This window comes from Zalophus californianus, chromosome 7 (genome assembly GCF_009762305.2).
Source record: "Zalophus californianus isolate mZalCal1 chromosome 7, mZalCal1.pri.v2, whole genome shotgun sequence".
Classification (NCBI taxonomy): domain Eukaryota; kingdom Metazoa; phylum Chordata; class Mammalia; order Carnivora; family Otariidae; genus Zalophus; species Zalophus californianus.
In genome coordinates this window covers 19,736,784-19,763,644 of record NC_045601.1, presented here as the reverse complement: position 1 = coordinate 19,763,644, position 26,861 = coordinate 19,736,784, and the positions used below count along the sequence as shown (strand labels likewise).

Genomic DNA, 26,861 nt, shown 5'->3' with positions numbered 1-26,861 from the left:
GAGAACAATTACCAATAGCCTCACACTAAAAAACAAAACAAAACAAACACAGGGAGTTCTTCAGGTAGAAGGAAAATTATTACAGTTAGAAAAACAGAAATAGAGGGGCACCTGGGTGGCTCAGATGGTTAAGCATCTGCCTTCAGCTCAGGTCATGATCCCAGAGTTCTGGGATCAAGCCCCACATCGGGCTCCTGGCTCAGCTGGGAGCCTGCTTCTCCATCTCCCTCTGTCTGTCTCCCTACTCATGCTCTCTCTCTCTCTGTGTCTCAAGTGAATAAATAAAATCTTAAAAAAAAAAGAAAAACAGAAATACACAACATAGTGATGAGAAATGGGACTAAATAAATGTTGGAAGTCTAAAAATAATAAAGTCCTGTGACACTTAAAATATATGTAGAATTAAAATGCATTAAAATAATAACACCAAGTTGGGAAGGAAAAAGATGGAATTAACTGATCTAAGATTCTTATATTGATTGGGATTTAGTATTTGTAATTTTTAAATATTGTTTTTTTAAAGATTTTATTTATTTACTTATTTATTTATTTTATTTATTTATTTAACAGAGAGATAGAGCCAGAGAGCACAAGCCGGGGTTGGGAGAGGGGCAGCACAGAAGGCAGAGGGAGAAGGAGAAGCAGATTCCCCGCTGAGCAGGGAGCCTGATACAGGGCTCGATCCCAGGACCCTGGGATCATGACCTGAGCCAAAGGCAGATGTTTAACACCACCCGGGTGCCCCTAAATACTATGTTCTATAAGTTAAGGAAGTATGTTATAATGTCTAGGACAGTAACTCCAAAAGGTAAAGCAATTAACTAATAAGCTAAATAAAGCAAAACTAAAATGAAAAAAATAAATGATATAAAGAAAGTAAGAAAATAGAGAAATACATCCATAATGGAGAAGTTGGTATTGGCTTATAGTCCTACAGTCAATAATTATAAAAGCTGGGCCAAAAATAAAAATTATAAAATTACATAAAAATTATAAAGTTATTAAAATATGTAAAAATTATTGGTGGTTTCTGAATAGCAATTAGCAAAAAGCTACATTTGATAGAAGGAAAACCTATGGAAAGGACCTCATATCCATCCTGGCTTTCAACTTGAGGAAATTTCCAAAGTTCAATTTAAGGACATAAGACCCAAAAGAAAGTGATTATTTAGGTGGGCAGAAGAAAAGAGAAGTTGAAATTTGGGGATGATAAGGTAGTTGGGATTTGTGGGTCATAATAATGGACAGGTCAAAACTTCACAGAAATAGCCCCAAGGAAACCTAAATTAAAATTCTTCTTGGGGCATCTGACTCTTGATTTTGGCTCAGGTCATGATCTCAGGGTTGTGGGATCAAGCCCCGTGTCAGGATCCATGCTTAGCAAGGACTCTGCTTGAGATTCCCTCTCTGTCTCTCCCTCTCTCTATCTCTCTCCCTCTGCCTACCCCCACCCCCGCCTAAAATAAATAAATAAATCTTAAAAAGAAATTTCCTCTTAAGCCCCTGGATAATTCCTAAACTGAGTGTGTGTGTGTGTGTGTGTGTGTATATATATATATATATATATATATATGCGCAAAAAGTATGAACAGATATTGCACAAAAGTGGCTATCCATCTGGCCCCTAATATACATAGTAAGACTCTGGAAGGCATGGCAGAGAAAGGCCAATGGGAAACTGAAGAGCTGAGTGAAGACTTCAGATATGATTAGGTGTGGAGAAGTTGTAGGTGTTCAGCATAACCAGAATAGAGAGACCATGGAGAACTCCATTGGCTTTTAAATGAGACTCCAGAAAATACATGTATATAGATTAAAATTCAGATCCTAGAAGTAGAGGCATAGTTAAAATAGATGTGTTCTAACAAAGTCTAAAATCAGGCATCAACAGAGGCATAAAAAATGATTTATCAAGAGTTAAACTGCCTGAGGAACAAAACCTAACACTCTTTAGAAGAATATAACACAATCCATAAACTCTACACTAGATCTTTCATATCTTTAGCATATAATTATTAGTTATTCAAGTTGCTAGAAAACTGACAGTAAAGAAATACAAGTCAGTAGAAGCAGACCCAGAGGATGATCATAGTATTGGAATTAACAGATAAGAATTCCAAAATCACTATGATTAATGTTAGGAAAATAAAGAAGATGGAGAATTTCAGCACAAATTTAGAAGTTATAGAAAACCATTGGGTATTCTAGAAGTAAGAATATTATATCTACAATTCAGAGTCAAGTGGATAGTTTTAAATTCAAAAAGTTACAGCAGAAAACAGGATTAGCAAACTCAAGAAAAATTAATAGAAAATATGCAAACAGAGAAAAAAGGAAAAAATAAACAGGAAACATAAGATCACATGTGTAACTAGAGTCACATAAGGAGAAGAGAGAGAGGGCAAAATAGAACCAATATTTGAGAAAGTAAAGGCAAATTTTTTTTCAAATCTGATAAATTACATGGCCCATTAATCCAAGAAAATCAGTATTCTCCAAGTAGGACAGAAATTATGAAAAATACAGCCAGGTATACCATTAGGAAATTGTTAAAGGAAAAGAATAAGAGATGGAATACATAATAAATAAATATTAAGATAGTGGATTTAATCTCAACTGTATCAGTATTTAAATTACAAGTAAACTGTTTAAATATTGTAATTAAAAGACAAAGATTTTCAGACTAAACTAAAGACAATATAAACATAAAGCCATATAAAACTTAAAAATAAAAGAATAGTAAAATATAAGACATGAAAACACTAACTAAATTAAAGCTTGTTGATATTATCAGATAAAGTACTTTTGAGGTAATATATACAACTAAGGAAGGATCTTTGTCAAACATATTTAAACAACTGCAAAAAGCACACAATTCAGGAGGGAAAATAATGGCAAAAAGTTTGAACAGATATTGCACAAAAGTGGCTATCCATTTGGCTGCTAAACATAGGAAGTATTCAACTTTATTAGTCATCATGGAAATGCAAATTAAAACTACAAAGAACTATCTCTACACACCTACCAGAATGTCTAAAACAAAAATGTCTGATGATACTGAGAAATTGGAACTCTCATAAACACATAAGATGATGAAAAAGAAAAACTGAAAAGGATCTAGAAGAGAGTTTTACTCTATCTAAGCCTGGTAAAATCTCTCAGAGGTTATAAATCAATACTAACAGTATACTGGAGTGTTTCTTTTTTTAAGGGTCTGATATTCTTTAAGAAAAAAATATACACATACGTATACACTATATTTGAATATATTCAAACACATAATCCAAATGTATATTCAGATGTATATATAAATCAATATTGATTCATATATATAAACACACATACACATTTAAAATAAATATTTAGTGACCATTATTTAGTTCTTGTCATCCTGTGGATATGTTCATTCTTGAATAATGATTTCCTGGTCATCATACCCCCTCAATAGTGCTAATTAGTAAGTATACTCATTAGAGATTCAGGTGTCCCAAACACATGGACCAGAAAAGCCTCACACCTTATAGTGTGTGCTTGAGTATGACCAGTTCCTCTCTATAACTGCAAGCTATTTTAGAGATGTCAACCTCCAAAACATGGAGAAAAATTGCAGTTTGCAAAGCATATTTTGGCATCATAAAAAATTGAATTTAATATAATATTTTCTAACTTTAATGTTAAAGTTGTTTAAAATTTTGTATGATGAGAATCTTCTCAAATCCTCCAACATTCTGGGGTCTTTTCCTTTAGTGCTCCATAAAATTATTTGATACTTCATCTCAACTGTTGTAAGAGCTCCAGCATGCTTCTTAAAATTCCAAGACTTTCAGGAGTCTTCACATTCTCTTGGATTGGACTCTTCATACACACTTTTTACCGTCTGTGTGATATTTTCACTAAGGCTCTCAGCATGTCACTTCATCTGTCTTCCTCTCTATTTGCAGAGCTTTACTCCAAATCAATCTAGGCTTTTCCTCTTTTCCTAAGGCACCATCAACATAAGTTTCACTGAAGAATTGGTAATAACATTACACAGAAAAATGTTTTAAAATAAGTATTAGACACCACTGTTCAGAAAAACAGCATGACCTCTCTAGTCATTCTTCCTGGACCTGATTTCCTGCTATGCTGTCAGCTGCTTTCCTTCTCCCAAGACCACTCTAGGATCATGCAAATGTTTTCTCTCTGACAGCCAGGAGAACAATCCCCCTATACTTTTAACTCTATTATACAGAGAAATGGATCTCTTTTGTCTTCTTTTTCCTACTCATTTTGGCCAGCCCTAGCCAACAAGCATCTCTAAACACATCAACATCTCCCTACACACACACATATTCATATGCCCACATGCATGCTTCTACACACACATTTGCCAATCTTGCATGGCAGTATAGTCACAGGCAAATATATCAGGGCTTCTACTTTCCAGAATCTCACATGCCTTGGGAGAGGTATGTACAAAAGTAATTACATGTGTAGGATGTCAGAATAGGGAGAGTAAAAGGCTCACCAGAACTAAATCTTAAGGGAGGGTGAAAGTCTATTATCAATAAGTAAGTGGGATTCTAGTAAGAGAACTCAGAGAGAGACAATGATGTGAGAACCTCACCTCGTTGTCAAAGACCATGACATGTGCTGAAAATAACTAGTCATCTGAAGTTACTAGAGAAGAGATTGTGTGTGTGTGTGTGTGTGTGTGTGTGTGTGTGTGTGTGTGTGTGACATTTATAATGAGACAGCCAAGTAAACATATCTAATCAGGCATCTCAAGGGCTGGAGCTTAGAAGACAGATGCAGACTGAAAAAAACCTTTTTTTTCATTTTCTGAAATAAAAGAAAAGCTTCTTAAATACAAAATCTCAGAAGTACCATAGCAGCGTACCACTTAAATGCCTAATCTATATAATTTCTTAGGTGATGAGAAGGCAAATAGACTGATCTCAAAAGTGCAAATTTGTCAGTAGTCGGGTTCATCTGGTTGGGTTGATTCTGCAAATAGGTGAAAATCATTTCTGCCATTATCAATATTGTTGAGGCAACCAGCCTTGAAAGTATAAAACCGACATCTTTGAGGAATATCTAGAGGACTACTTCATCCACCTCTTTTTTAACAAGAGAACTTGAATATTGTCTTATATAAAATATGGTTTGTTTAAATGAATCATCAACTGATTCATTATAACATAAATATGTAAAATAAAATTACCAGCATTTATAAAATTTTCCAATAGCATGGGCATTATTTAATCCTTGAAGGTATTAGATTTTTAAGTTTCAGATATAATTTTTTTTAAAGATTTTATTTATTCATTTGACAGAGAGAGAGAGAGCACAAGCAAGGGGAGAAGCAGGCTCCCCTCCGAGCAGGGAGCCCGATGAGGGGCTCAATCCCAGGACGCTGGGATCATGACCTGAGCCAAAGGCAGATGCTTAACTGACTGAGCCACCCAGGCACCCCTCAGATATAATTTTTAACAGTACAATAGCATTTCTTTTTATCATACATTCTAGAATTTCATCCAAATGTATCTTGGTGGGTGGAGGGGTGCATATCAAAGTGCTGTTTTTTGTTTTTTGTTTTTCCCTTTCCAACAGTGCCTTAATCATTAAGGCTAAATCATGCAACTTGAACTTTTCAGGGATGAATAGTGTAGGGACAGTTTAAAATCAAGTGGTCATCCCTGTAAATACAGAAAACAAACTGATGGTCGTCAGAGGGGAGGGGAGTGGGTAGATGGGCAAAATGGGTAAAGTGGAGAGGGAGATACAGTGGATTCTATTATGGAATGAGTAAGTTATGGTAATAAAGGCACAGCATAAGGAATACCGTCAATGATATTGTAGTACTGTTGTATGGTGACAGACGGTAGCTATACTTGTGTTGAACATAGCATTATGTATAGAGAAGTTGAATCACTATGTTGTACACCTGAAACTCATGTAACATAGTCAATTGTACTCAAATAAATTTTTTAAATAAAAATAAAAATGAAATAAAATCAAATGGTCAATGTTTACCCTACTTCATTTAAATCCTTACTGTAACAATAGTATTTAAAACTAGAATTCAGCAAGAAAAAAGTAAAAGGATTTTGTAGCTTTTAAGAGTTTCCCTTACACAATAGGAGGAAATAGTTTCATTCCCAACATAGAATACAAAAACTAAAATGTAATGCAATTCACACTCCATTTGTGTTAGGAAAGAGGCGAGTTTGGAAAGGGTGAGACAAGGTTTGGATGCTCATAGATTAGTTTCTCCCCAGCTTCCCCACACTCTACTCCACTGACCCACACCAGCAGGGCTGGTGTTAGAGCAAATGGATTCAGTGTGAATTTTAAAAAGAAGAAGAAATATGGACTAAAGAAAAAGCCAAAACAAAGGAAGGGACCTGATGTCTTCTGTATGTCCGATTTTCTGGGAGCACTGAGTGGCTATCTGGGATGGCCTCTGCAGAGCAGAATTGATAGCGTGTTTTGTTTAGAGCTCCTTTAAAAACGAGCCACGCAATCTTTAGTCAGACACCTTTAGCTTCAGGAGGAGCACTGAAAGAGAGCAGGATGGAAGATTGAATTACTCTGGCTTAATAGGAGGTTCAGGAGACCAGTAGACAGCAGCTTGAGGATCAGCTCCTCCTCTAACAGCATGAAGAAATAGAACCTGTTTTTCCTAGTCCCTCTGGTGGTGGGGGGTGGTGGGGGAATGTAGAGGGGAAAGTAAGGTAGGAAATTTGAATGTTTTATTGATTTATTTTTCATTTTAAAAAATCATAAAAATTAACTTTATTTTTAGAATGGTTTTAGATTTTAAAAAAAGGGGGGCGATCATACATAAAGTTCTCATGTACCTCACACCCAGATTCCCTTATTACTAACATCCTTCACTAGTATGATACATTTGTTATAACTGATGAAACAATATTGATGTTAACTAAAGTCTATACTTTATTCAGATTGCCTTAGTTTTTACCTAATGTCCTTTTTCTGTCCCAGAACACTTATGTTCCATTTAGTCATCTTGTCTCTAGTTAACTTTTGGAATACATAGAATATATTTGCTTTAATGTCCTTGTCTGCAAGTTCTATTGTATGTTTCAGTTCTTGGTAGATTCATATTAATTTACTTTATCTTTACAAGAACCCTATCCAGCTTACTATTGTTATTATTCCCATTTCACAGAAAAGGAAACTGAGGCATAGAGAAATCAAGTAACTTGCCCAAAGTCACACAACAATAAATAATGGAACCAGGACATGAATCCAGGTAGTCTGGCTCCATGGGAGTAAAGGCAGACCAAAAATCTGTTAGTTCAAATTGTCTCAAATTTCTTAATGAGACGGAAATTTTGGTTCTCATAGTTCCCAGAATTCCTGAGCTCCCATAAAGAAATGGAGAAAAATGGGCATCTTGGCCATGGCCAATGCCATAAAAACAGTCTGGGTTCTTGACATTCTTCTGCCTCCAGTCTTGTCTGTCAAGTGAGGGGAATGGACTAGTGTGTCAAAAAAGTCACATCAAGCTACAACCTTTTATAAGTCAATGAGAAGATAAAATCCAATTCTATTGTTTTGAGCATTTCAAGCAAGATCAGCTTATGGCTATGGCAATTCAGAGATTTGTATTGATTTTTGTCTTTAGAGAATTTTGAGCAAATTATTTTATTTCTCGAAGCTCACTTTGTCTATAAAATGAGGTAACAGAGAACCTACCTTGTGTGGTTACTGTAAGGACTAGAGGAAATACATATAAAATATCTAACATGTTAGTTTCCTTTTCTCCATTATCATTACACATGGAGTAGTCAGAACACAGAAATGACTCCTTTTTTCTTTTATAAAGATTTTATTTTATTTATTTGACAGAGAGAGAGAGCACGTGAACAAGCAGGGGTAGGAACAGGCAGAGGGAGAGGGAAAAGCAAGCTCTCCATGGAGCAGGGAGCCCGATGAGGGGCTCGATCCCAGGACCCTGGGATCATGACCCAAGCTGAAGGCAGACACTTAACCAACCGAGCCCCCCAGGAGCACTGAAATGACTCCTTCCAATCCTCCAAAATGGCAGTGATTTCTCTAAGAAGTTTGTAATAATCAAATCATAGCAAGTACAGTTCTGTAATCTCCAGGAACTGCGGATCTACAAGTGACTCACTTGTTTATATGCCAAGGACTTCCTTTAGTATCCAGAATCAAAAGAAAGAACCAACAGACATGCCCTACTTAGAAACATTACCCTTCTTGCCTTTTATTCTGTTTGTTGAAAGTCCTTTAGATGGACATACTAATTACCATGACACGAATGGTCGGTAGATTGAAAGTGAACATACATTTCGTTTCAGGGGTATCCTTGAAAATTTCTTTAGGTGATAGGAACTCCTTTTCTATGATGCAAACAAACCTAGGCTAGGTTAAATCTGATTCATGACATATTAGTACAGCTGGGTTAATATATTACTGTCCATCCTAGGGAAGTGGTTTTGACCGATGCAGGAAGTAAGGAAGGGAGAGAACTTAGGGTATTTGAAGACAGGAAGAGCCATGCATCAGCAGACATCAGGTTCCACAGTCTCTAGTGACCCCTGACATTAACATTCCAAATGACCTCCCCATGTCTTTACTATAGGTATTGAAGGATTCACTAGCTTTGGAAACTTCTAGAAAATCCTGTCTATGAATTCTGAACATTACTGGCATTGCTACATCTGCTTCATATGGCAAACATGGATTCTGTTATAACTTTTCTTATATTCACATTTGAAATAAAACTGCTTTTATGTTAATAGCTGGATGATAGATGTGGGATTTTCTTCAAAGGCTGGTAACAAAAGAATAGACTTTTGACTGCCCTCATTTTGAGATGGTAGCCCTACCCAATCATCTTTGGATATTAATTTGAACATATACAAATGAGTTGACTGAGCACTATAGGAAGTGGGGTCCCATCTGATGCATTTCTTTCCATCTGGAATGTCAGAAGATGACATTTCAGAAGATGACTCAGTTGTAAACAGAACTACGCTTCAAGAATTGGAAAGAAGAAAAACTTTGCTTTTTACTCTCAAAGAATGTTGATGTCATATCAAGAATAAATGTGATCTTACTATGCAAAGGCTAGGGATTGTATTTTTGCACCACATGGATTGTCTAATTCTGATCAATAATCAGGATAAGGAGAAGAGAAGAAGAAGATTGTGGGGCTCAGGGGAAAGTCTATACAATGAAGCGAGGTACTCACTTCCATTCAGAATCAAAACTGTCAAAATTACTTTGCTGTTTCTTGATGCTTCATGAAGCAGCCACAGAATAGCACAATTGATTGAAATAATCAAGCTCTGAATGTATTAATACACACAGATTTCAAATAGCAATCATATTTGTTGAAATTATAATTATGCTCCAGAAGAGACCGCATTTGAAGATATCCAGAAGATATTTGAAGACCTACTGGTTGAAATGACAAGTGATCTGTGGAAGGGGAAGGACCAGTCTAAACTGGAATTTTGCACCTACTTTATCAGAAGTAATCTCTTCATAAAACAAGGTAATGGAAATTGTAGCACAGGAAATGGGTAGCATGAAACATTATCATTTTAAAGGCTTTGCACAGTTATGCATAGAACAAGATATGCATAGAAAAAGAAAAAGGAAAAAAAAAAAAAAGCCCTGGGCAGAGCAGATGGCTTGATGCACACTACCAGCTATTTGTGTGCACACAGTTTAAAATGACAGTCTTTATTGTTCCCCGAACATGACTTCGGATGATAGAAGCAAAGTCAACAGGCTTAAAAATATGCAGACATGTCAATACAATTTTATAAATGGAGATTGCACTTCATCTATTAAAAAAAAACTCAAGGTCATTCCTTACCATATGTCATAAAGATATTGGCTTTACTGAGAGATGAAAAATACAGTCTGGAAAGAACTATGAGACTGCAGCCACCAACTTCTAAAAAAGAGTCATAAAAGACAGAAATACTGAGGGACATTTGTCTTTGAAAAATACTGTGGCTAGGGCCACCTGGGTGGCTCAGTCGTTAAGCGTCTGCCTTCGGCTCAGGTCATGATCCCGGGGTCCTGGGATCGAGCCCCACATTGGGCTCCCTGCTCGGCGGGAAGCCTGCTTCTCCCTCTCCCACTCCCCCTGCTTGTGTTCCCTCTCTCGCTGTGTCTCTCTCTGTCAAATAAATTTAAAAAAAAAATGAAAAATACTGTGGCTGCCATTAGACGAATCAGCCCCAACAAACTCATTTCAACTTGGAGTGTCGAAACCAAAAATATAAAATAAAATAACAATTTAAAAAATTAGAAAACAAAAACAAACATACATACAGCCCCAAGAGAGTTTGCAGAGTAAGCATCTGTTTTTAAAGAGAAGATTCAATAGAAGATTTTGAGAGTATTTAAGGGAAAATTCAGGTATAAAAACTGAAATAAGAACTTTTATTATTAATTAGTAAGGCTTTACCTCCTGGGGGAAAGTTAATTCAAGTCTGCCTCTAAGTTGGACATACTTTCTTTTATTTACTTTTTTTAAGAGATTGCTTTTTTTTAATATTTTATTTATTTATTTGAGAGAGAGAGAGTGAAAGAGAGAGCACGAGAGGAGAGCGGGTCAGAGGGAGAAGCAGACTCACCGCCGAGCGGGGAGCCCGATGCGGGACTCGATCCCGGGACCCCAGGATCATGACCTGAGCCGAAGGCAGACGCCCAACCAACTGAGCCACCCAGGCGCCCTACTGAACCACCCAGGCGCCCTGGACATACTTTCTTTTAGAGGGGGAAGAATGGGTCTAAGTGAGGGCTAAAAGGTGTGACTATTTAAAACTCCAGGTAGGAAATATAAAATGTATTCAACAAGGATACAGAAAACTCAAACTACATTTCTCTTCCATATTGTGTTCAGTTCAAAGAAAGAACCAGAAAATTCTGGAATAAAAGCGAAAAGGATAAAAGAAAGCTGGGGAAAGAAAAGCAAGAGAGAGAAAAGCCAACAGATTTTCACTCGCGGATGAATGGTGGACTGCTGCTACCGGACCCCAAAGAGGTTGAAGCCACATCATAGATGGTGCTGGAAGATCAAAAGGCAATGTGTCCTTTGGTTACCAAATGAGGTGGTTGGAAAATAAATGGCAGAAAGCTTGCATGCCTTGCCTATTCTCACCCTGTATATGTCCACAGAGAGTACCTACTTCTGTCTTAAATGTAAGAACTCTTGGGCTCTGCTACAGTCTGCAAAACTGGAATGGATTTAAGCTTGAGGCCCCAGAACCAAGGTGATAAGAGCATACACCCAATCTGGATGTCTCGCTCCTTCAGATAATGCTACAGAGATGGAGCTATGGATGGAGTCTGGGGATCCACAAGCCCCTTGAAATTGCATGCCCATATTTGATTTGCATTCTTCATATGCATTTTTCTGGAAGGAGAGAGCACACTTGCATCAGGTTTTCACGAGGGCTCAATTATAACAAAATGTTAAGAACCACTGTAAAATAAACAGAACTTTGTACACAAAGCAGGTGAGCATGTAAGATAACAGCTCCGTACAGACCATAATGCTAAAATTATTGACTACTTACCTGTGTCATACTCTGTGTTATGATAATGATATAAAGGTGTATCCAGCATATAAATGATAAAACTGAGGCCTGGGGTAGATTAAAAAACAACAACAACATATCAACTGTCACACAAGTGATTAACTCTTCAGGCTCTCAATTTAGTCTCTGTTATAATTGTTGATGTCCCACAGGGCTTTGCCCTAAAACCTGTCTCTTGTGCCAACTTCTTTGGGCATTCTCTTCCTCTGACTTCAATCGTTATCCCATGTTGCTAGTTAACAAATCTGTGTCTTGAGCATACAGGTTCCTCCTAAGCTCCAAGACAGTAAATACAATTGCATATGAGACTTCTGCTGTTACAGGACTTCAAAGTCTGTGTGCTTTTCATTCAAAATGAGATCATTTTCCTCTAACATGCCCTTTCAAAGCATCTGGAATCATCATTATCAACTATCAACAAATTAAAAATAGAGTAAAAAATAGAACTACACTTCATTTCTTATTGTCTGTTAACACACACACCCAAACACTCTGTTCACTCAGCTTCCTAAATATTTCCAGAGCTTATCACTTCTGTGTTCTACTGCTTATATCTCCTTTTTCTATTTTATTGAGATATCATTAGCATATAACATTATAGAAGTTTAAGGTACACAACTTATGACTTGATATACGTATATATTATGAAATGATTATCACAATAACTTAGGTAACGCATCCGTCACTTTACATAGTTATATATTTTTTTTTCTTGTGGTGAGAACTCTTAAGATCTACTCTTGTAGTAATTTTCAAATATACGATACAGTTAGTACTGGTACTAACCATAGTCATACTGTACCTTACATTCTCAAAACTTATTTATCTTATAACTGGAAGTTTGTACTTTTTGGACCCCTTCAGCCAATCCCCCCTACAACCCACCACTTACGGCAACTGACAGTCTGTTTTCTATATCTATGAATTCAGTTTTTTAATATTTTATGTATTTGCGAGAGGGACAGAGAGCATGAGAGAGACAGAGAGAGCATAAGTAGGGGGAGGGGCAGAGGGACAGGGAGAAGCAGATTCCCCGCTGAGCAGGGAGCTGGACTCTGGGCTCAATCCCAGGACCCCGAGATCATGACTTGAGCTGATGGCAGACACTTAACTGACTGAGCCACCCAGACACCCCTGAATTCAGTTTTTTAGTTTCCATATATAAGTAGGATCACATTTTGTCTTTCTTTATCTAACATTTCACTTAGCATAACATCCTCCAGATGCATCTGTGTTGTTGAAAATGGCAGGAATATAGGTAGATGGATAGATAGATAGATAGATCAATATCACATTTTCCACATTTTCTTTATCCATTTGTCCATCAATGGACACTTAAGTTGTTTCCGTGTCTTGGCTATTGTAAATAATGCTGCAATAAACAAAGGAGTGTGGCTATGTCTTCAAGAGAGTGATTTCATTTCTTTCAGATGTATACCCAGAAGTAGAATTGCTGGATCATATGGTAGTACTATTTCAATTTTGGGGTTGTTGTAAGGCCAACTCCACTTCTCCATCCTAATCTAACCTACAGTGGCTAAGCCCCATTGATTCTCCTGCAATCCCTTTGAAGCAAGACCCCAGTGGACCTCCCATGTAGTGTCCCTCTATGCTGGTGAAACTGGATATCTACCTTGGACTCTCCTTTTCCCACTGGAGAAACCACAGGTCCAAGGGGGCCCTCTCAGTGCAGTTCTCTGCCAGTCAGCGAAGGGCTATCCAGTCAGAGTATAGCCACTCCTCTTATCCTTCTAATCTGGTCCTTCCAGGTCCCTGTGGTCCAGGGAAGGGTGCTTCAGCCCTGAGTTCTGGGATATTCACAATGGTGCCTTGTCTATGATAGTTGCTAGTTGGTCTTGTGAGAGGGCACTGAAATGGGGGATGTTCTGTGTTACCAACCTGATGACCTGTTTATATCTCTTAGGCAAATTTGATCACATGATCCCCTCCATATCTATCCTTAGCCTGTCGAGCTTTCTGGAGATTTCCATTTCCCTTAGGGTGGCCTCCAGATTTCCTGCTTCCAAGGACCTTCATAATCTAGTTCTTGCTTCAAACGCATCTTTTGTAACTCCAAACTCCAGTCTCAGTGAACAATTTGCATCTTTCTGAATAATCCTGGCTCAATCTCATATATTTGCTATTTCCTCTGCTAGTAACACTTACCCTGCTCCTTCCTCTGACTGACTCTTACAGATGCTTCAGATTTGGATTTAGTCATATGTTTGGGGAAAATGTTCTGACCCCTCTGGAATGAGTTGGATCTTCCTAGTGTGTGCGTGCATAACACCCTGTGCTTCCTCCGCCACGGCACTTATATTCAATGGTCTTATTCTCCCACTCGGTCATGTCTGTTTTGCTTACTCTTGTACTCCCGATGTTAAGCAGAGTGTCTGGCAAATGTTAGGTATCCCATTAATCCTGTTGAATGGATAAATCTAACTCAATCCTATGAGTGGATCCCCTTTACATGATCCTGACTAATGCTAACTTGATTAGGGTTGCCAGATAAATACAGTTAGCCCAGTTAACTTTGAAACAATGAAAAAAATTGTAGTATAAGTATTGCATGGGATGTACTTATACTAATATATATATGTATATATATATAGTTTATCTGAAATTCAAACTTAACTGGGCAACCAGTATTTTTATTTGTTAAATATGACTGCCTTATTAACTTTGGCATTTGCATGGTCCTTTTTCAGGGATTGTGCAGATCTTTTTTTTTCCCCCACACTAAAAATTCATCTCCCACAGGCTTCAGAGATGGTCAGTTTGCCAGTAACTTTCATCATGCACGACTTGAACTGCTGAGACTCTTCCTCTGACTCATTTCTAGCTTTATTGCTGACTCAGCTTCTGGATTTCTCCTTACATAGCTCGCATTGCCTACTTGCTTTCCTACTACTGACTATGGCCTAATGTCTACATCCCGATGATGTTTCTTTCACTCACTCATATCTAATATTATGGCTACTAAGTCCGTTGCCCTGGGCTCTCCTTCTATTATACCCCATCCTTGGAGTATTATCACAGCTAAACTTAGTGATGAGAACTCCAAGACTCTACGTTATCTTTCTGGATAGTTCTAATTGTTAGGGAATTTTTGTGTTAGATGGAAATTATCTCCCCTGTAGCGTTGACCTATTTAACTTTCAATAGACAGTTCGCTTCTTGAAAGTAGAGAAATATTTACTTTGGTATCTCCAACATCTTTGACAGTGACTGGCACGTGGAATGTTCTCATAAATGTCTGCTAAATAAAAACGAATATTATTGTCTTCAGAGCTACACTGTGTAAAGTGAATCTCTTCTCCACAGTTTTTCAAATATGGTAACTATGTTACAGAGAGAGGTCTGCATCAATCTTGTCTGTCATAGGCTAGGCATTCTCAGTTCCTTAAATCATTTTTCATTTGAGAAGCGGTATATTTGGCATGGAAGAAGCGCTTACTTGATAAATGTCTGTCTATGAAGAATTTATCCATATTTAATTTAAAATGGCAAATGTTGATATGAAAATTTAATGCTAGCTATAGCTTCAAAAAATAGAGATTACTAGAGAGTGTAGGTAAACAAAATATTAATGGTCAAAATGATCATTATATCCCCTAAAAATATATACCATGCTAACCATTCAGTGATGAGGAGACTTAACTGAATATATATTGCCTAGATCTTCTTTTTTTAAAGATTTTATTTATTTATTTGACAGGGAGACACAGTGAGAGAGAGAGGGAACACAAGCAGGGAGAGTGGGAGAGAGAGAAGCAGGCCTCCTGCTGAGCAGGGAGCCCGATGCGGGGCTCCATGCGGGGCTCAATCCCAGGACCCCGGGATCATGACCTGAGCCGAAGGCAGACACTTAAGGACTGAGCCACCCAGGCGCCCCTATATTGCCTAGATCTTTTGAAAATGCAGTTGTGTGTACACATACCCAACTATGCCCACAATTTGAGATATTTTAATTTGAAATACATTACTCTAATTTTTCTGATATGCTTTGAAAAAAAAACTTTAACAATTCTCCAGTGTTGCTACTTGCCCAACATGAAGTGTTTAGGTATAATTGGCCTCAACATTTAACATGTTCCAGGATAGTATCCAGCACTCTTTTTTTATGAAACACATTTATTTCCATTTTCTTTTGAAATAATTAGCAAGAGGAATGATTATACCATCCATTGTTGTTTTCCAAAGAGACCTATAGAGGAATGAATAAAGGAGGAGGAGAAACAAATGATTCAGTGTAATAATTAGAAGAAAACTCATACTGGAAAATGGCACGGTGCACATCTAAGTGCTAGATATACCTTAATTAGTTATTAAAGAGGGAGGTATTTATCAACATATCTTCAAAATTGCATCCTATCCTTCAGCTCACTTGCCAATCTGAACAGCTCTATTTGATCACTTGTCATAAGTAGAAAAACTAAGATTTTTTATTATTAAATTATTTTTTAATCAGAAACATCTGAAGTGGAATGAGAAACTCAACACTTTCCTTATTTTCCTATTTAGAACCCATGCCAGTTGCTAAGATGGCATATTGACATATTCTTTATTTAAATCTGACTTGAGGTTGTATAATAGTCTCTAATTTCTGTGGTCTAACCAATATGAGTGGGGTATGAGGAGGAAGAATCTTACTCTACATTAAAGTTTTCACGTGCCCACACAACCAAACCGTGGCTAATTTGGTTGTTACAAAAGTCCAGGCATAATTAAATGGATGGGAAATAAAGGGGATTCCACTCAGCAAGATTCCCTAAAGGAAGCGTGTCTTAATCACATACATAGAGGAAAATGAAGAAGAAATTTGGTTGCGTTTTGCCTGTAATCAAAGGGTTCATCTTAAAGACAAGAGTTTCTGAATAGAAAGCCCTGTTTTAGAGTGTGGGTGGGTGGGTATATTTACACAGAGAGGGAGAAGGAAAAAGGAGAAGGGGATTTAACCCACTGTCATGTTGGTATCAAACCATACAATAGCTCTGGGAGGAATCCTGTGACTCTGCAGTACATGAAATCATTTCTATCTTGTCTGTTCAGTTTGCTCTAACAAAGTGCCAAAGACTGTGTGGCTTATAAACAAAAGAAGTTGATTTCTCACACGTCTACTGTCTGGTAAATCCAAGATCAAGGTGTCAGTAGATTTGGTATCTGGTGAGAACCTACTTCCTGGTTCACAGACAAGTGTCTTCTCTGATGTGTCCTCACCTGGTGGGAATAGGTGAGACAGCTCTCTGGGGCCTCTTTTATAAGGGCACTGATCACCTCCCAAAGGCTCTGCCTCCTAACTCATCACATTGGGGGTTAGTTTTCAACATATGAGTTATTGGGGAGGGACATAAACACTCTGTTCATAACAGTCTTTTTCCCAGCAAATGCAACAGCCAACGTGAGTCAGATTGCGGGGAGTGTCTGTGTTCTGGCTGCAGATCACCTGTTTATCTTCCCTGTAGGACTAGCAGTGGTCTCCTTGCCCCTCCCCTCTCCCTCACCCTCACATTGCCTCTGCTCCGCTACCCTTTCTCTTAAATAGGAGATCTGAGGGGAATCCCTGGAGTAGATTATAATAGGTCGCCAGAGAAAGTGCTTCTATTTTAAAAGAAAAAAACAAGAAAAAGAAGGTTCTGCTGGCTCTATGACACTCCCTCTGACAAACTGCTGCTTAGAAGGCAAATCTATTGCTCCTGCACCTGTCAGAGGACTTGGAAGACAGTTGTGGGAGAAAACCTCTATACTGAAGATTTTTCTCTTCTGAGGGTACAGCGTGTGAGGAGTGGTCAACCTCCCATAAGAAAAAGGGGATGAGGGTTTTGTGCCAGAACACTCTTAGGAAGAGACACGTTCGAGGTCTGCTCAAACAAAAGATACAGAAGCTCTCAGAGCCATATGTCGCAAATGATGGTGAGATTGAATTACCTTCCTTCTCACCTGTCTCTCTGTTGTCAGAGTCAGGAACCTGAGAGCCTTAGGGTTTTCTTTATTTGAATTGTAGTATTTGTTCAAACTATATCCCTAAACCCCTGACTGAACTACTAAAAATAGTATGATTCCCGAGACAAATAATGAGTAATACTCTACACAGAGCCATAGGAGAGGGAGGAGAATGCTTACAGCTGACATTTGAAGAAGAATCAGTGAGGGAGAGAGGGGAAAAAAAAAAAAAAGACTGCAAGAGCTGATATCAGAAACACTCCGGGCCCTTCCAGTTGTCTCTCGTTTTGTCTGCTCCCACAGACAAAACTGAGGAGTTTCAGAAACATTCATAGATATTGAAGACATCCTCCAAGGGTTGTCCTTGGATAGTTTAAGAAAGAACAATGTAAAATGATTCTTAAAATTAAAAAAAAATGATATCCAGGGAAATTGTACATGACCCTATTGATTAAACCAAAATTTACTCTTGTAAATAGGAAAATCATATTAATTGCAAAAGGTTTAGTTCCAATTTGAACAATCTGACGACATCAGTGCCCTAAAAATCATTCATACCTTCTGAGAAGCACAAACAATCTAAACACACCCCAGCTTAAGTTCTTAGCACAGAGCCATGAAACAAAGCCCTGGGCTTTTCATCACACTGGGACAGTTGAAAAACTCTAGTAGCTCCCTTATGTAACTTGTGGGTAATTGTAAATTCAGCTCTAAATAAAGAGCACTAACCATCATTAATCAGGCATACCTCGAATCAGTTAAAATAGATGGGATTATTTTGGCAATTGACATGAGATATTAGATCCTCACGACAAGGGTGAATTGGTGTCAATTCCTAAATCCTTTCACAGCAACTGATCCAGATGATACTATATGAAATGATTTTTGAAGTTAATGTAATTCAGATGATTTTGCAAGTTAAAGTAATCTTCATAAAAAGTTAATTTAATTTGTTTAGTTCAGAAAAAGTACAGAAAAAAAGCAGTTCTTTCCACCCAAGTGAACAATATTGACTTTGAGGACAGTTGTCTTCAGACTTTAAAACAGAAAAATTAGTGCCTCCCACCCCCCCCCCATAAATCAATTGTGATCTTATGCCTTAGCACTTTCTAACCAAAACTCCACTGTGATTATTGTGGCAGTTGTCCCAGAACAACCTACAAGGATTTACTAATTCATTTTTATATTGCATTAAGACTCAAATTTGATATAACTGTAGGAACTCTGCCTTTAACTTCAAATGACACTCATGAATCACCTGTCCAACACTGTTACTATTATTATTACTATTTATAGAGAGGGAGAGATTCACATTTCCCCAAACACTGAAGACTGATTTTTAAATCAATGATCCACTGGAAGTGGAAGTGATGAATGGGATTCTCTTCTCTCAAAGCATCAAGTGAGAGTTTCAAAGAACATCACAGAGCAATAAATCACTGACAGATTTTGATGGCCTCATCCAAATGTAGTCACCTCTACAGTCTCATTTCAGCAGTAGAATTAGGTGTTCAAATAGGTTGAGAAAGCACTGTTGAAAGTTAAGTTTTGGGGAAATGACTCTTTTCTATACAGTCAAAGAAGACCTTCTCATGAATTCTGGTAACAAGAGAAGGGCTAACTCTGACCTAATCTGGAGCACCTGTCTAAAGCAATGATACTACATTCTGTTCAGTGGTGAATCCAGTGAGATTTTTTCCATTTAAAAATAACCTAGCTCTCCCTAAAATTATGGCCCATGAGGTAAGGGTTGTCTTGTTTCACCTAATCTCTAGACTAAAGATTTGGAGTCTGGCTCCAAACAGTTATATCTGCTGTGGGACACAAGGGCAAAATTAAAAGGCCAAGAGTTTATCAAAATGTATCCAGGTATTCTGGCAAGAAAATGTGGATCTCTTGAGGAGAATTCTCAGTGTTCCTGAGACATGCCATTAGCTTCTAGGGGAACTGGTCTGCAGGAGAAGGAATGGTTTATTTTTTGCTTAGGCTGAAATACAAATCACAATAAAGTTAGACCCTATGATCTATTGTGTCTAAATGGATTGAGAAAGAAAGAGAAAGAGAGAGAGAGAAGGAAGGAAGGAAGAAAGGAAGGAAGAGAGAAAGAAAGAAAGAAAGAGAAAAAAGAAAGAAAGAAATCAGATGCAGCAAATGTAAATTCTAGTATTAATTTCAGCAGCTCTTTTAAAGAGGCTAAGCCAATTTTATGCTACAAACATGTTTAAGCACCTGAGCTGTACACTGTGGTAAGCTGAGAAGCAGAGTGAGGGCATGAAAAGAATAATAATTTAATTCTATCGATATTTAACAAGTGCCGCAGCAGGAAGGTACTGTGGGAAACACCCTCCGTGGGACCTGAGCCCCCAGCAGGCCCTGCAATGACTTCTCTTTCACAGGAACACTGGAGGTTAACACATACGGTCCACGAGCCCCCTCGGGAAGCTGGACTGCCCATCTGCAGTGAGGGAAGCAAAAGGAATGTCGGCGAAGCTGTGTAAAGACCTTTGGTTGAGAATTCACACCTGCTGTGTTTTATATTTTTATAAATATTAAAGAGCTTGCTTCTTTGTAGCTCAAATAAGGCAATCAGAAATTATAATTGCACACTACGAGGGTGGCCCAGCTTCTATCCAGGGAAGCGTCAATGGAAGTGAGGAGCACACCCTCTCTTTGCTGGAACCCCTAGTGGGCTTCCTTGTGGGCTTTAACTACAGCGTGAGGACAAAACAACCCTGTGTTTTCCAAAGCAGCTTCACGCACCCTGAGTACCGGAAGCGGAAGCTGATGAGCCTGAAGAATGTCACCTGCAGCAGGGGGCTGCAAACATTGCAAGGACCAGCTGTGTGGTATTTAGCTTGGTGGTTACAGGGGAATAAAGGGAGAGTATAAGCCTTCTGTGTTTTTCTTTTAGTGTTTTAATGTCCTGAAATTTCTGTCTCATCAAGATTCAAAAGAATCCAAGGATGGTCTCACCCACGGGCAGCACTTATGGTGATGAAGCATCTTCCAGGATCAGGGGTTTACAAAGTCAGTCCTTGTCCTTTAGGCACTTTCCATTCAGAGACAAAGTCAATAAATGTCTAACAATGAGGCCGATAGATACATATGAGTTGCAAATCTAGTAATTAATAATAGCAATAATAATATAAAGCAAAATTTGGTCATTGTTAAAAAAAGGAAAAAAGAAAAAGAAACACATCCTGCTGTTAGAAGAGAAGAAAAATTATTTCTAAGACATTCGAAGGATAATCAGTGATAACTGAATAACAAGATTAAGGTTTTTTTTGTCAACACTTAAGTATTACTGAGAGAAGAACAAAAATTAGTAATGAAATTCTAAAGGGGAAATAAAACCAAAATGAACTAGTTGTTTTCTAGCTAGGTCTTAGTGAGTAACTGAGTAAGCTGGTTCCACCAGTTGGTACTTTAGTTTGCTCATCTATAAACCCAACATAAGATAGAAAACAAGCTGGAAATAACCATTTCCTTCCTATTTAATGGAGACTCATAGGAAGATGGCTGAACTGATCCCAAAATGATGTTTTGAGCCCTTCAGCAAAAAAGACATGAATTGTATTATTGTGAACAAGGTGCTTAAGGAGATACTAACACACACAAAAGGTTATATTACACTAGTGTGTGCCTCTGAGATAGGAAAAGAGATTACTCTGATGTATCCTGTTTCATATGAACAAGTTTGCATTATCTAAGATTCTAGGATCTTTGGAAGTTTCAAATACACTTTATGGAAGTCATAACACTTAAGGCTATTTTCTTAATTTCAACAAAGTTATGAGAAGATAATCCACTATAAGAAGACATTAGGTTAGGTGCTGGAGGTATAACAATAAGGAAGATATTTCTGATCCCCAAGGAGCCAAGAGAAACGAGGTAAAGTCACAAGCTAGTTAATGCAGTCAGATTCTGTGGTAGACAGATGTACAATGGATATAACAATAGAGAAGAAAAAGCAACTAAGTCTATCAAAGGATTCAGAAAAGAGTTTACAAAGAAGGCGATATTGGAACTGGGTCATACAGACAGAATTGGCAGTACCTAGGTGATAGGATGAAGGCAGACCAAGCATAGGAAATTTCATGTAAATGTTTGGATCTATCAAAGAAGACACAGAATGGTAAGGTTTCCATGTGGCAGGAGCTTAGGTGGGGGCGAGTCAGGTAGTGGGAGCTGGACAAGAAACCAGTGCTCTTATTGCATGGATACCTTCTCTTTTATTTAAAAAAATTTTTTTTCAGGGCTGCCAAGTGATTTTTTTTTCCAAGAATATCTGCATATGTACTCCTTTAAACCATGATTTCTCAACTGCTCTAGCCTTCTGCTGTATTGAAATGGTGTCCTACAAAGTTCGCTATCTAAGGATCAAATTGCATATATTTATTTCCTCTCTTCATAATTCACCTGGCTTCATAGTTTATCCACATGCCTGATTTTGAGGTGATTAATTTGACACAGAGAGCCATAAACCACTGAATGCTAATGACTTGTACTGCCTCCCAGGGCCTTTGTAACTGCCTATTTACTACAGGCTCTCTGTTTAATTCTTTAGCAAATATGGAAAATGAGTCACAACAAAGAGACGGGATACTTGATTTTTAGACTTGAAAGTTTACACTTAATTTGGATAGAACAGAACGTTAATGTGGTCTCTGGGAAGCTCAGCAACCCCGCTCCTGAGCCATAACTGGCACACGTATCTAGTATAAGCAGACTCACAAATATAGACCCTTCATCAAAAGGACTCTCTATCAACACACTTGTAAATTAACAAATTATAGAATTTCAGGATTGAAGATAATTCAATAAATATTTATTGAGTGCATAATCTTTTCTTGTTACTGCTGCAGGAGATGGAGATACAGCAGTGAGCAAAACAAAGTCTTAGCCTTCCAAGGCTTACATTTGAGATGGAGGAGACTGGCAAGATGTACAGACATACATATCTAAAACATGGAAGGGGAAGAGAGAAAGATGGCGATATCAACCCTATTGTATATTGAAGATGAGGGAAGGCCTCCGCAGTCAGGTGATGTTTTAGAAATCTCAAGTGTGGGAAAATGCCAAGCCCCAAGAACTAAGGTCCTGTGTTGTGAACTGCTTAAGGTGTTCGAGGGGAAAAGCAAGGGGGCTGTGTGGCTGTAGCAAAGTCAGAGAGAGCAGGATGCTAGTGGGTATTGGAGCAATAGCAGGGCCAAGATCATAGAGAGCCTTGTGGGTTTTGTTATGGACTCTGGATTTTGCTCAGGGTGAGATTTGGCTCCCCTGGGAGCCATTGGAGGGTTATGTGCAGAGAAAAATCATGGTCTGAGTTATGTCTTAAAATGATCATTCCAGCTGCTGACTGACAAGAGACGGTGGGGACACAGAGAGGAAGCCTGAGGCTCCTGCCATAATTTCGTGACAGGTGGGTGGTGTTGTCTCAAGTGGTAACAGTGGATATGTAGGAGGTGAAAGGTGGCTTGTCAATCTGTTTTAAAGGGCAGCTCAGGTGGTTAAGTGTCTGCCTTCGGCTCAGGTCGTGGTCCTGGGGTCCTGGGATGGAGTCCCACATCGGGCTCCCTGCTCAGCAGAGTCTGCTTCTCCCTCTGCCCCTCCCCCCTGCTCATGCTCTCATGCTCTCTCTCAAATAAATAAATAAAATCTTAAAAAAAAAGTCACCAGAACCTGAGGGCATGGATTTTTGTCTGCTTTATTCTTTCTGTATCTACAGCTTTTTTAGATCAGTACCAGACACATAGCAGTCAATTTAAAAAATTTTTATAATATAGAGTGAAAGTAATGGCTGGTGGATTAGATGGGGTGTGAGAGAAAGAACAGATTCAAGGATGACTCCAAGATTTGGGGCCTGAATGACAAGCAAGCAGGGACGACACTTGTTGAGATGGTGAAAACTTTGCGACAACAAGTTGTGGGGTGGGAATTGAGAGTCTGGTTTAAGCTGTGGTAAGTAGGTGGTGGGTATAAAAGTCTAAAGTTCAGAGCACAGTCCAGAGGTGAACATTTGGGAATCAACAAAATACACACAATATATAAAAGATATAAAAGCATAAAATGGGGTGATTTCAACCAGCGAGTAATGTAGATAAGAAAACTGGGATCCTTGGGAACACCACCGTCTCATAGTACTGAGGATAATGGAGAATTACAAAGGAAGTCTGGGAAAGAATGGCCGAAGAGGAAGGAGGAGAAGTAGAGAGTGTCCACCCAGGGGGAAGAGAAGAGGATGTGTCGACGATGGGAGTCCTCACCTGTGCAAACGTAGCCAGGGTCCCAGTGAGCAATGCTCAGGGCTGACACTGCACTAGTCCCGGGGAGATTACTGCCATCCCTACAATGGAGAATGGGAAGAACTGAGTGAGTATAGACAACCTCTGTACATTTCTTTTTTCTGTAAATGAGACCACGGGGAGAAGAAGCAGCAGCAAGGTTGTAGCTGGAGGAGAGTGTGGGGTCAAGGGAAGGCCCTGCAGGGAGGAAACTCCTGGTGAGGTAAGAATGAGCCAGATAAATTCAAGGTCGGCTGACAGTACAGTATTTCACAGGCAATACAAACACTGAAATAATAATCCTTTGAATCTCATAATCCTGCTTTGCTTCCTTATGTTCTTACTGAAACAAAATGGACTTCAAATACATTTGAGGACTGGATCCCTCCAGTAATACTTCTGATTCTGAAGAGTGTTCTTGCCTCTACAACACCTTCTCCCTCCTTCCTCCTTCTCCCTCTTTGTTAATATGTAGGTCAGGAGTGGATAGTCCAGCTGAGTGCATTTAATGACCACATTGCTCACCAGTCTTTCGCTCATTCCTGTTTTGCACTGGAGCATCTTTGGATCAGCTGCCTCCTTTCCTGGGGAAATGACACATTCTCTGGACCTCCACCTCCATGTCCTTTCACTCAACAAGGCAGAGGAAGGCTTTTCTTTGTTTCTACTACCTGACAGAAAGGAACCTCATAATTATCAGCCAGAATCAAAAGGCGGTAGTGGCTAAATTGTTACATAGTTTTACAGAATCTTGTATGAAGGATGAATTATTTAAAGCCACGAAAATTGCTATGAAAATTTTAAAAGTCATGCTATTATTATTTCTGAAACACTGCCAGCAGAGACACCTAAGCATATTAATTGGAATGGCTCTACAAAATAAACTTATCATGCAAAAAAAGCAATAAACTTTAGGATATTTGGGAAATTAGAATCTAATGAGAAAGCATCTTCAATTTAATTTATTTCACTGAAGATTACCTTGCGCAAGGTGCTATGAGGGCTTGTTGAATAAGAAATAGTTCCATCATTAAAAAAAGGAAATAGTTCCATCATTAAAAAAAGTATCAAGTTATAATTTTTTATAGCAACCCACAACACACACCCCAAATTACTCTCCAAATATATCAAACATTTTCATATTTGGTCTTCCTGCACAGTTATTCCAACTCCCTAAGGCATCCTTCCTCCAATTCTCTGCCTTGAAATCCCCATCCGTCATGATCAGCTTCCTGGGGACTCTGGATCTTTACAATAAGAATTGACTCCTTCCTTCCCATTTGGCAACTGGACCATTTTCCTGCTAATACCTATATGTCTGCTCAGTCCATCAGACTGTGACCACTTTGAAGACAGGCATTAGATTTTATTATTTCTAAATAAGTGCCTTGCCCTTAGTGTCTAGGCCACGGCCTTGATCATCATAAGAATGTAATACATTTTTGTGGAAATAAAGTATTTCATAGATCATCACCCTGAGAATGCTCAATCCAAAACAAAAAGCCAACCTAATTGCTGGAGTCCTGATAACATTGGCTGGAATTTATTGGACTTAGTCTATGCCAGAAACTGTTCTGTAATATCTAATCCTGACTTTAATCCTTATAAAGTACCTCTTTGAGATATATTTTATTAAGCTTCACTTAAAGATGAGGACGCTGAGGGTCATAAAGTTTACCTGGAGTGATCAAGATAAGGACGCTTGCAAGGTGCAGGTCTGAATCTAGTCTAGGTCTAAATCAAACTGGATTTCAATCTAGTTTTGTCTGACTCAAAGCCTGTGCTTTTATCTACTATTCAAGCTGCCCCTGCTCCACCCCACCGTCATCTGCCCAGCCCCTCATTTTGACAGACAGAAGGAGCTGGTCAGGGCGCCTGGGTGGCTCAGTTGGTTAAACGACTGCCTTCAGCTCAGGTCGTGATCCTGGAGTTCCGGGATCGAGTCCCACATCGGGCTTCCTGCTGAGCAGGGAGTCTGCTTCTCCCTCTGACCCTCTTCCCTCTCGTGCTTTCTATCTCTCATTCTCTCTCTCTCTCAAATAAATAAATAAAATCTTTTTTAAAAAAAAAAGAAGGAGCTGGTCAACTATTGAGTACCGCGCCGACCCCCACCCCCACCCTCATGTCTGGCCTCGCACAATTGCGCGTGTTTCATTTCAGTAGATGCTCACGAAACTTCTATAGGAATGACTTAAAGAGGCTTAGAGAATGTAAGTAAATTTTCCAAGATAGCATGGCTAGAAGTGGCAGAGCTGAGATTTCTGCCCTGGGCTCTGCTCCTAACCAGGACACTGTAATAAACCTTTTAGACACTAACAGGGCTATGCCAGAGACCCCATTGCTCAGTGAACCCCCTTTGCCTTCCCAGGTTATTTTTACTGCTCCTGATGCCACTTCCCCCTGCTCTCTTCCCATTTTCCTCTTGTTAGAGAAGCATGCTTTTCCAATCTTGTGTCTGTAAGCCGTACCCCTTCATTGCCACCTCCCTTCCTGTAGCTCCCTTCTCTGGATGCAGAGGGAACCTGTCCCCCAGGGACTTCCCAGGCACTCAGGGGCCAACCTCCAGGGGATCCAGCCCAGAGGAGATTGTCCCTCCTGTGCTACATATTTTTACCCCCTCCCTACCCAAGTCACAAAGACACTGAACCTTCCTCCCCACCCCCAGCTCTTTCCCCCAATTCTCCACCTCTTTTAAGCTGCTCTTCCTGCCCATAGATCTCTCCAGTTTTACTCTTGCAGGATTTGTCAAATTGAGTTGACAGGTACTGCCCCTCCCACTGTTTTTCTCTGCAGGGGGCACACCGGGGAATTTGGATGCGGATGAGTCCCAGTGAGGAATTTTTGCCCTCAACCAACACAAGGACTGCTAAGACTGCCAATAGCAACCCATGCAGCAGCTGAACGCAGAAAGCCTGGACTCATTTCAATGCCTCAGATGAGGAAAAGAAGTGGGATTTCACACAAGGGGCAGGCAGGACCTGCCCAGAGGGTGAAGTGAGACTGACCTGGTGAGATAATAGCTGGGCAGGAAAAGGGGTGA

General features: G+C 39.0%; 1 pseudogene; it reads left to right on the top strand.

The window, feature by feature from the left end:
* Positions 1 to 26,861, top strand: part of LOC113927841 — an 83,576-nt pseudogene that overhangs the window by 43,085 nt on the left and 13,630 nt on the right.